The sequence below is a fragment of the Triticum aestivum genome, chromosome 4B (genome assembly GCF_018294505.1).
Source record: "Triticum aestivum cultivar Chinese Spring chromosome 4B, IWGSC CS RefSeq v2.1, whole genome shotgun sequence".
NCBI lineage: Eukaryota > Viridiplantae > Streptophyta > Magnoliopsida > Poales > Poaceae > Triticum > Triticum aestivum.
The window spans coordinates 154512741-154522674 of NC_057804.1; the positions used below are offsets into that span (position 1 = coordinate 154512741).

At 44.0% G+C, this 9934-nt stretch overlaps 5 non-coding genes across 5 annotated transcripts; all 5 read left to right on the forward strand.

Moving 5' to 3' along the window:
* Window positions 1-940: 940 nt before the first annotated feature.
* On the forward strand, window positions 941-1024 carry LOC123095309 (small nucleolar RNA R16). The gene has a single exon (XR_006446191.1). It is a non-coding gene; the product is annotated as a small nucleolar RNA R16 (small nucleolar RNA).
* Window positions 1025-1100: 76 nt separating this feature from the next.
* LOC123095419 (small nucleolar RNA U36a) lies at window positions 1101-1184 on the forward strand. The gene has a single exon (XR_006446257.1). It is a non-coding gene; the product is annotated as a small nucleolar RNA U36a (small nucleolar RNA).
* Window positions 1185-1232: 48 nt separating this feature from the next.
* Window positions 1233-1328, forward strand: LOC123095268 (small nucleolar RNA Z223). Its single transcript, XR_006446165.1, has one exon. It is a non-coding gene; the product is annotated as a small nucleolar RNA Z223 (small nucleolar RNA).
* Window positions 1329-1448: 120 nt separating this feature from the next.
* Window positions 1449-1564, forward strand: LOC123095293 (small nucleolar RNA Z278). Its single transcript, XR_006446180.1, has one exon. It is a non-coding gene; the product is annotated as a small nucleolar RNA Z278 (small nucleolar RNA).
* A 116-nt stretch (window positions 1565-1680) lies between these two features.
* Window positions 1681-1785, forward strand: LOC123095368 (small nucleolar RNA snoR97). The gene has a single exon (XR_006446224.1). It is a non-coding gene; the product is annotated as a small nucleolar RNA snoR97 (small nucleolar RNA).
* The last annotated feature ends 8149 nt before the right edge of the window (window positions 1786-9934 follow it).

Consider the following 9934-nt stretch of genomic DNA (forward strand, 5'->3'; position numbering starts at 1 on the left):
ACTGGAGTATCAGCAATGATGCGTTGGGTGTGTTGCTAATCTTGATTTGATGTCTAATTAGTGAATCAGTGGTACTTTACTAATATACTGTATTAGCAATGATATCTTGGATGTGTGGATTGATGTGTACAACTGTTGCTGCTGTAGATCATTTATTGTAGGAGTACAACTGTTGCTACTGTCATCTCATTTTGGTTGCCTCAAAGTATTCAAAACTACAGTTTTTCAAAAACTATGGTATTCTAGTAATACTTTGAAAATACTTTGCATCCAAACGGGGCCTGCAATTAGCACATAGTTGCGTTGTATAGTTGCTTATATAATCAGATGTTGTATGTAGTCACGTACGCTTTCCAATTTTGATCCAATGCTTGCTTCCTAGCTCACGTGTGTCATTTTTTCAGATAGTTGCGACTCCTTTATAATTGACATGCTTATTGTTTCTCAATGAAGAGAGTACAAGCAGACGGGCGGTCTGAACTGATGCCATGTTGATATGTCTGCTTCATCTGTGCTTACCCTTGTGGATAGCATCTGAGAGAAAACAAGATCTTTCATTTTCAGCAATAGGTGTTTGTTCTCTAATTCTCATATTTGTGCCATAGTTTGTATTCTTCCTAGTAGTTAGATGGGGTTAAATTTTTAACTTGACTCCAAGATCCAATCCAATGGGGTCATAGTGGGCATGGGTAGGGCGATGGTTTACTTATTAACCCTTTGAAGTGTTTGCCATTGCCCTGGAGTCAAATGGTCTGACCGAGATTCTCAGTTTTGGACAATCTTCAAATTCTTTTGACTCTTCCTACTTGTATATCCTTACACAATCAATAAAAAATTCCAAGTGAACAAATGAATCTCTGCTTATTATCTGATGATACCTTTTATTAATGTTGTCCATTTGTCTCTGCTATTTCCATCGCAAATTTCTTGTGCGGCATCGGGTGGCAAATGAGGTGAAATATTGTGTGTTAAACACTGAATCTTTGATGTGTTTACAAAACTCCGCTTATTATCTGATGCCACATCAGCTTCGATCCACATTTTCAAGTTCTCTTTTCTGCACAGTTTCTTTATCATTCCTGTGAATTTCATGTCGTTGATGGCAGTGATTTGATTCTATCCGCACTTCTGATTAATCCATGAAGTACAAGGGAAAACATGGTTGAATTTCTTAATATGAGCCATACAATAGTAAAATCTTGTTCTCTTGTAGATTTTGTGTTCTTGTTTTACCGTGGCTGTGATGATTAACAGCTTCAGCAAACATGCCAGTTCTGCTTCTGAGAATTCATGACTGAAAAATCTGTTAGACAAGATCTGAGCCATTTTGCACTTAGAAAAGTTTTGTTCTCCCATTGTTGATACGTGAATATTAATGATTATTACGTTACATACATTCTATATCTCGGTTTCTAGCATGTAATTTGTTCTGAGACACCATCTGAATTGCCAATGATACTACACCCAACATTTGGAGGTGCAGATGGCTCCAGGATCCTGTTTACAGGATGAACCTACCTGGAGGCGCTGTATCCACATGACATTCATGGGCAAGTTCTGAGGTTCTTCATGATCACCTCAAACTTTTCTTGATTTTTTCAAGTTGACTTCTGCTTTTTTACTTGGTAAATTAAGTGGCTGTTTATTTATCTTTGCCGAGTTTAACTATCCTCTCACAAGTACCTCTGATTTGCGGAAGAGGCTGAAAAACTCGCAGATTGTGTGTTGTCATCAGCTTCGTCTCTTGGTCCTACGAGATGGGAGTTAAATAACGACACCAGATTAACTCTTATGCATTCCTGCCTGAATCAACTATTTAGCATAATCAATGGAAAGTTATCTTAAGTAACAAACTCATGTTTGACAGAACTGATGGAATAAAAACCTGAAAACATAAATAAAAATCTCAAGAAATTTTAAAAGTTGGGTGTACTATTGCCATGTCGAGTAGCTTTGTTTGTGGTAACTAGCTTGAGCAGCATATTATGGAAGAACAAAAATTATTACTGGAGATAATAGCTTGAATTAGTTTTAGCTTCAACCCATTGTATTCTTTATTTCTTTTGATTTGTGGCTTGTGGTTAAAACTAGTTCACTGTTAGTTTCATTTGTGATGGCCAATAGGCCAATAGATGTGAGATCCAAGGGAGTTGTTTTTGCTCTATGATTTGGCTCTTCTGTTATATTTTGATGATATAGTCACTGGAATGCGGTTGGCCATTGGTATGTCAGACCTTCTGTTGTCTAGGGAGGTTTTCCTTCTCCACGTAATGACATTTTCAGATTAGAATATTAGTTTGCTTTTGTATTTTCCTCTTGATTTTGTTTCATAAGACTTGTCAACACAAGGTTTGCCTTTGAGAGAACCTAGTGGATTTTCTCTTCCATACCGGTTCCGTTGCGGGCGTACACTGATTTAGAGCCTCCATCGTGTCTCACTCTCCACATCTGTTGCTGGGTGTCAGATTGGTTCTTGAACATTTTGAATCTAATCTTTGTTTTTTGTTGTATGGCTGCTGTTTTTCATTTTTGTCCGTGGCCTTCATAATCTCGCATGTTCATAATATATTGCTGGAATTGAGCTTAATATTCATGTGTGTATGTGTGTGTGTGTGTCGAGTAAAGTTTTGGTTTGTGCTGCTCCTTTGTAACGTGATGAAACAAAGAATGTCCTTTACTCCTTTTTTGAATGGAATATCCATAATACATTGGCTCTAGTTTTTCTAATTTTTATCAGCTGATTCATGTAACAGGGCGTCCGTGGAAGGCCAAGTCCTGACTATGGCCCTCGAGTGAGTCCGGCATTTGCTCGCTATTGAAGGAGCTACATGTAGAAGAAGAAAACACTTGTAGAGCTTGTAACTGATTCCCATAGATGTAGAGCTTGTATCAACTAAGCTTTTATTACGTGTAACTTGTAGAACTTGTAAATGCTACAGCTTGTAGGACGTGTCATTTGTAGAGCTTGTAAATAAGCTTTTATATGCTATAGCTTGTAGGACGTGTCATTTGTAGAGATTGTGTTGAATCTGGCTGTTGTTATTTGAAGTATCATGTGTGTGTTTTGCTTGCCAATTTAACTACTGGTTATTTTCTTATTGTCAAATTGAAATATGAAGAATCTGGGCCTAATAGCTAGGACCCACTTATAAGAACCTGACAAGTGGGACCTGTTTGACTAGCGGACCCATTATATATATATATAAAAAAAACTGTTGGTACAAAAAGGCCATGACCCATGAAATAAAAAGGCCGAAATGTTGGGCTTGGCCCATGAAGTCTGACAAAAAATTGTCAGGAAAAAAATATATAGAAAGGCTGAATTAATGGGCTTGACCCATATAAACACCCAATTGGACCGGGCTGATTCTAATTTTTGACCTTTTCAATTGGTCACAATTTTGCCACGTCAGATTGCCACGTCGGATCCGACGTGGCCTGGGCAGACAACTAGTGACCAAAACAAAAGGTGATGGGTTCAACGACCTTCTGTTTTGGTCGTAAACGTCTACGACCTTCTCACAGAGAAGGTCGTTAATTTTAGTTTATGACTGCCAGCTTTTGACCTTCTGTTTTTGGTCACAAAAAGGTCGCAAATGAAAAACAATGATCTTTCTGTGACCAATAGTGAAGGTCACAAGTTGACATATTTCTTGTAGTGCTTTGGCGCTTGTTGCGGAGCATGTCATTCTCGTCCATAAGTTTCTTGACGATGACGCCGGTCCTCTTCAACAAGGCACTGGTCTCCTCCTGCTGGTCTGCACTTCGGACGATCTTCTCCCTCAGCAAGTCGTGCTCGGCCCGGAGCCTCTCATTGCCCTACCTTAGTTGTCGGATGACGCCGGTAGCCTGTTCAAACGAGGCTTTCATGTCGTCCTGCAACTTCGCTAAGCCGGAGATCTGATCCATCTGTCTATGGACGATCGCATGCATGCGCCTGTAACAGTCGTCGCCTGCCCGCGAGAAATTTTCCCAGGCCGCCGCGGCGCGGCGGGACATCTCTGATGCATTCATGGCACGCCGGGCATCTCTGCTGCTTCCGCGGCGCGGCCGAACCAGTCTGCTGCATCGACGGCGTGGTGGGACCTCCGTGCTGCTTCAGCGGCGCGGCGGGACCTCTGTGCTGCTACTTCCGCGTGGCGGGACATGTCGGCTGCTCTCGCAGCGAGGCGGGACATCTCTCGTGCTTTTGCTTCCATGCTCGCCTCTCCCTGGTGGCAATCTCTCGACCCAGAACTCACGCTGGCCATGGCAGGCGCAAGGGAAGGATGCTGAATGACTTGTTTGTTTTTGTGGATGAGGAGTTGAGGAGGAATGTGCAGTCATCTTGGCATACTCGTATTTATAACCGAGTACTAATACGCTCCTAAGTGGGAAACCGTTTAGGTTGTGATCGGTGTGAATAGGTTTGGAATTCAATATACTAGCGTGGTACTAATACGTTCCTAAGTGGGAAACCGTTTAGGTTGTGATCGGTGTGAACAGATTTGCAATTCAATATAGCGTGGAGTAATTTGGAATGTGACGAGACGCATGCTCAAAATTTATTGACGGTTCTAGTTTTGAAGTGCAACACTATTCCCAGATGGAGTACTTCTTTTTCTACTCCCTCCTTTCCGGTTTTATAGGGCTTATCTCAAAATTTTTGTTTTTCCATTTTATAAGGCTCAATTTGGTTGTTCCCCAACACATGTTCAGATTCCAAGGTGCATTAAATCATTGCATGCAAGTATTAAGAGAAAATTGACCAATGCATGTACTTTATGCATGCATGCATTGCAATTAATGCATTGATAAACATAATTTGTTGAGAAAAACAAGAGCATTAATTAGGTGCTTTTGTAAACTACAAAAAATATTCCACCACTCACCATAAACCGGAAAGGAGGGAGTACTGATGTGTACGTGCAATAACTGGCACCGTCGTATACATATCTTATGGTTAATGGGGCGTTCTACAGGAATAGCCGCGTGGCGAGCTCTAGGCTAGTCCTTTTTTCAGACGCGTTAAATCTATCTCTCGGGACTTCTCGCACGCACCATCCTGCCACCCACAAAAACTTGTACTCTGAGTTTATTAGTACTACTACGTTATACAGGAAGAGAAGAGGTGCACGCACGCACTCGTCCTCTCACAAACGTGTCTGTTTTTTCTTGAAAAGGAGGATGATGACCCCCGACCTCTGCATCTGGGAGTCACACACGCATTTTTAGCTACGAATTGTAGTGTTCTCAACCATCGGATTGGCTCTATCATGGATGTACCTATATACTAAAACATGTCTAGATACATCTATATTTTGACAAGTGGAAGGCATGTATTGTGGAACGGAGGGAGTGCTTGTCCGCGCAGCCCAGGTGCCCTCCCTTGCACTGCAGAAATCAATCCAACATCACATCAATCAAGAAACCTGCACCTTGCTCAATCAGCTGAGGTGTATTCGAACCTCATACACTGGAGGCGTCAAGGGGCGGAGGCACAAGGGGCAGTGGAGCATGGTGAGGTCCATCGAGACCTTAGAGAGCTCCATCGCCGGGTCCTGTTCCTGTTCGGTCTGCATGATCTCGCCCTCCTCGTGCACAACCATCTCTCGACTTGGGTCGGGGTATTACAAAGCTTACCGTCACATATTTTATACTCCCTTCATTCCTAAATGTACTCCCTCCGTTCGGAATTACTTGTCTCGGAAATGGATGGAATCCCTACAAAGACTTATAATTTAGGAACGAAGGGAGTACTACTTCAAGGTGCATTAAATCAACACATGCAAGTACTATCAAAAGAAGAGTCACGACATGCATGCATGTGTTGTAATTAATGCATCGGTAAACGCAAATTATTGAAATATATCGAGTGCACTGCTTTGATGTGTCGTGTCAACTCATACATCAACGAGAAGTTTGATTATCCTCTCCCTCGCGGACTTAACTGCACCTGCCTTTGGCTGTATGACAGGTTGGCCACACACCTGTCGAGCCCACCTATCATACACGCAAAGACAAGAGCGTCCCTCCCTCGCCCATGAGCGTGGTGGCTGGTAAGACTAGGAGAAGCTTTCGCTACACGCTCTCCCTCCCGCACGCGGTGCACATGCAGCAGTTCAATCGGTGTCAGATGGCCAGAAGCGTACTATAGTACTCTTCCAGTGCAGTAGTACACCATCATTGTTCGACTTCCCGAAGAGGCGAAGAGGCAAGCGCAGCCCGGACGCTCGTGTGGCAGTTTCATGTGTAGAGTAGTCTAGATAGCGTGTATCGTGCCTATAAGCTTAAAATCGGGGTCGGCTCCATGTTATGTGGCCGTCTCGAAGTTTTTTTTAAATTAAAATAGTCTGCTGGCCCTACCTGTCACCCTGGTGATTGTAGTTTGCACGCTCATCTGGTCAAGACAGGAATATATATTTTAATTTGTTTTTTTTCGAAAAGGGGGAACTCCCCGGCCTCTGCATCAGAATGATGCATAGGGCCACATATATTTTAATTTGTGGTGGGTAAATGTTAGAGGTTGCAGCAAATATATTGTACACTGCGGGTCTTTCAGCCAAGTTTAGAGGCAAGCATGTGGGGCCAGTGCTATGATGTGTCGCGTCAACTCGTAGAACGTGGAGAAGCTTGATTTTACTACACGCCTTCTCCCTCGCCCATGCGCGCGGTTGCTCTTAAACAAGGACAGGCTTTTGCTTAGTAGTAGTACTTCTACAACAAGCTATCTGTCCCACTCGCGGTGGACGGACATGCAACAGTGGATTCAACAATGTAGAAGCAGTAGTAGTAACATCATTGTTTGTCTTCTCGAAGAGGCGAAGAGCCAAGCGCAAACCGAACGTTGCAGTTGCAAACATTGGTGCACGCATATAGCCAGGCTCTTGCATGAGAAAAAATTGCTATGTGAGCCCACTATTGTACTAGTACGTACAACTACTTGCTAGTATAGCCCTATAAACCAGAAAGGAGTATTTGCCCTTCTAGAGATTTCAACAAGTGACTAGACTACACCGAGACGGAGTACATATGGAGCAAAATGAGTGGATCTGCACCGTAAATAAATACGTACTAGTTCTATCATTTTCCTCTCCAAGGTGCACAATATTGACTATACTGACTAGTCTCTTTTTGACACGCATTTACGTTTTTTTTGACACAGTACAGACGCAAGCGCTCATATACACGCGCATACACTCACCCCTATGAACGCACACACGCACGACACTATCATCTTGAAATTTATGAAGTCACCATAGGCACCTCGTCATCGAAGGGTCCATAGGTGCTTGAATGCCAAGGAGGAAGAGGGTAGCGGTTCCCGAGACGTTGAACGGTCAATGATGCATCCTCAATTACATGCAGAGGGAATTAATTGGAGAAGCAGACTAGATCCAGCACGATGTGAATGCAACAGAGTTTGGACTCTCATATAATAAAGGCGCCCCACCACTCTAATCCATCTACTCCCAAGTCTCTGCGCAACACTGCCCACTCCAATCCAAGACCAAGTGACCAGAAGCCACAAGCACCTATGGAGGCGATGGACGCGAGCGGCAGTCTGCTGTGCCAAATCATCCAAGGCGCCGGCCTGCGGCCCGCACCGCGCAGCGTTTCCAGACAGTGCTGGCGACCGCAGGCATCATAGCCCTCGCCAACACCGGCTTCGCCTCTCGCATGGTTGACATGATGGTCAACTCCATCCGCAAGTTCACCACCATCAAGAAGCGCGCGGACGACCATGCCGTACTGCTCCAGCCCGCGCGCCCAGGCTCCTCATTGCCTGCCACCCTCATCGGCCTACATGGTGACGAACTCTTTCAAGCCCTGGTGGCCCTGCAGGTGCCGGAGGTCGCGATGAGGAATGTGCACCTCGACGCCGCGCTCGCCGCGCAGCGCCTCGCCATGCAAGAAACCGTCGACATGCACATCCACGTCTACGAGGAAATTGTCTACATAGGCCACTACAAGGCAAGCGAGGACAGAAAGACGTTGGCCTTCTTCCAGTGGCTGTAATCTTTGGATGCCATTGTTCAGAAGCTCGTCGACTTGGCCACAAAAGCCGCTGCTACTTAGGCACCATTCGGTGGGCCGGCGCCCTGAGTCGAGGAGGTGGACGTCGTCAATGGATGCATCTCTTCTTCTTGCCTCCTGTAATCAGCACTGCATCGCCTCGTGGCCTTAATGTTTTATTAGTATAGTACTCCCTCCGTTCCCAAATATAAGTCTTTCTAAAGATTCCAGCAAGTGACTACTACATACAGAGCAGAATGAGTGAATATACACTCTAAACTATGTCTTTATACATCTGTATGCTGTATTCCATTTGAACTATATCTAAAAAGGCTTATGTTTATGAACGGAGGGAGTATATGGCATTTTTTATTCCAGTCGTAACGTTTTCACTGTGAGGTGGGGCCGCAGTTGAGCAAACCCACACCACCCACCGGGCGTCGGCCGAGTTTAGAGTTAGAAGAGAGAAACGAGGGAGGAGAGCTAGCTGTAGCACGGACACTGTTGTCAGATGGGACTCGTGTTTATAGAATAGGAGTACTGAGCACTCGTGCCTCTTTTTTCTTGAGGGAAAAATTAGTCGTATGTCTAGTACCACTACTTGGGTGCGTGCGACCTATAGTTGTCATCACTTTAGGTCTACTTTTTGAACCGCGGCTACGCTTCATAGTACATATTTTATCACGCCTTTATCCTCCTATATGTACTCCAAGGCTATTTCCATGTGCTCCCATTCGCCGACATGTGGGACATAGAGCATCTGGGTCGTAGTGCATGCATGACTCAGAGCATATGCCGGGGTACTTTACATTTCAGACCTCATGAATTACATGCAAACCCCCCGCAAAATAATAAATAAATCAATGAATTACTACATGAAACTGGATTATTTTCATGGAAGTCGGAGCACATTCATTAAATTTTGGACATAACACGTTTATAAAATATGACCGGACCTAACCCAGTCTAAAGGCCTCTTTGATTTTTCCTAAAAAAAAGGGCCTCTTTGATTCACAGGATACTGAAAACACAGGAATGGGGAAAGTATGATGGCGATGAACCGAGACGAGGAGAACTCTAACTCAGTTAGAGGTTAGAGTTAGATTCTAACCCTGAACTAACTCTAAACCAAAGAGGTGTATGGATGGCAGGGTTAGATTGACAATAAATGCTCTATCTCAATCATTTGACTACTTTGGACCCTATTTTTAGTCAGACTAAAATAAGTCCCTTGGATCCAAGCACCCTCTTGGTGTGGTCGGCTCTTCTGTGGCCTCCTCCCGCTAACAATTCACATAAATGAACCATCTATACAAATCAAGCATGCAAAACATGATAATTTTTACTTTGTCCATACAAATGTGATATCCCACTTAAACATACAAGTCGTCAATCAAGCTTCACAAAAAAAACACTTCATGAAACAAAGAATGAGATAACTCATCACAAAAGTCGTTCACGATACGGAGGGAGCTCGGAGCCCCTCACGCACCGAGGGAGGAGCTCGCCATCGTCGCTCTGGAGGAAGGCTCTGTAGAGCCCAAGCCCCGGGAACCCCTCCGACTCCAGCCCTTGCGAGTTGAGGTCGACACCGGCATGGGTAGCAGGGCAGCTTGCCGCCGACTGGGAACTTAATCTTTGGGCCTCTAGAAATAATGCAAGCCTGTAACTAAAATACCTAGAAAGGTGAACTGAATATTTGGGCCTCTAGAAATAATGCAAGCCCGAAACTGAAATACCTAGAAAGGTGAACTGAATCTTTGGGCCTCTAGAAATAATGCAAGGCAGAAACTTAAATACCTAGAAAGGTGAACTGAATCTTTGGGCCTCTAGAAATAATGCAAGCCTGAAACTGAAGTACCTAGAAAGGTGAACTGAATCTTTGGGCCTCTAGAAATAATGCAAGCCTGAAACATAAATACCTAGAAAGGTGAACTGA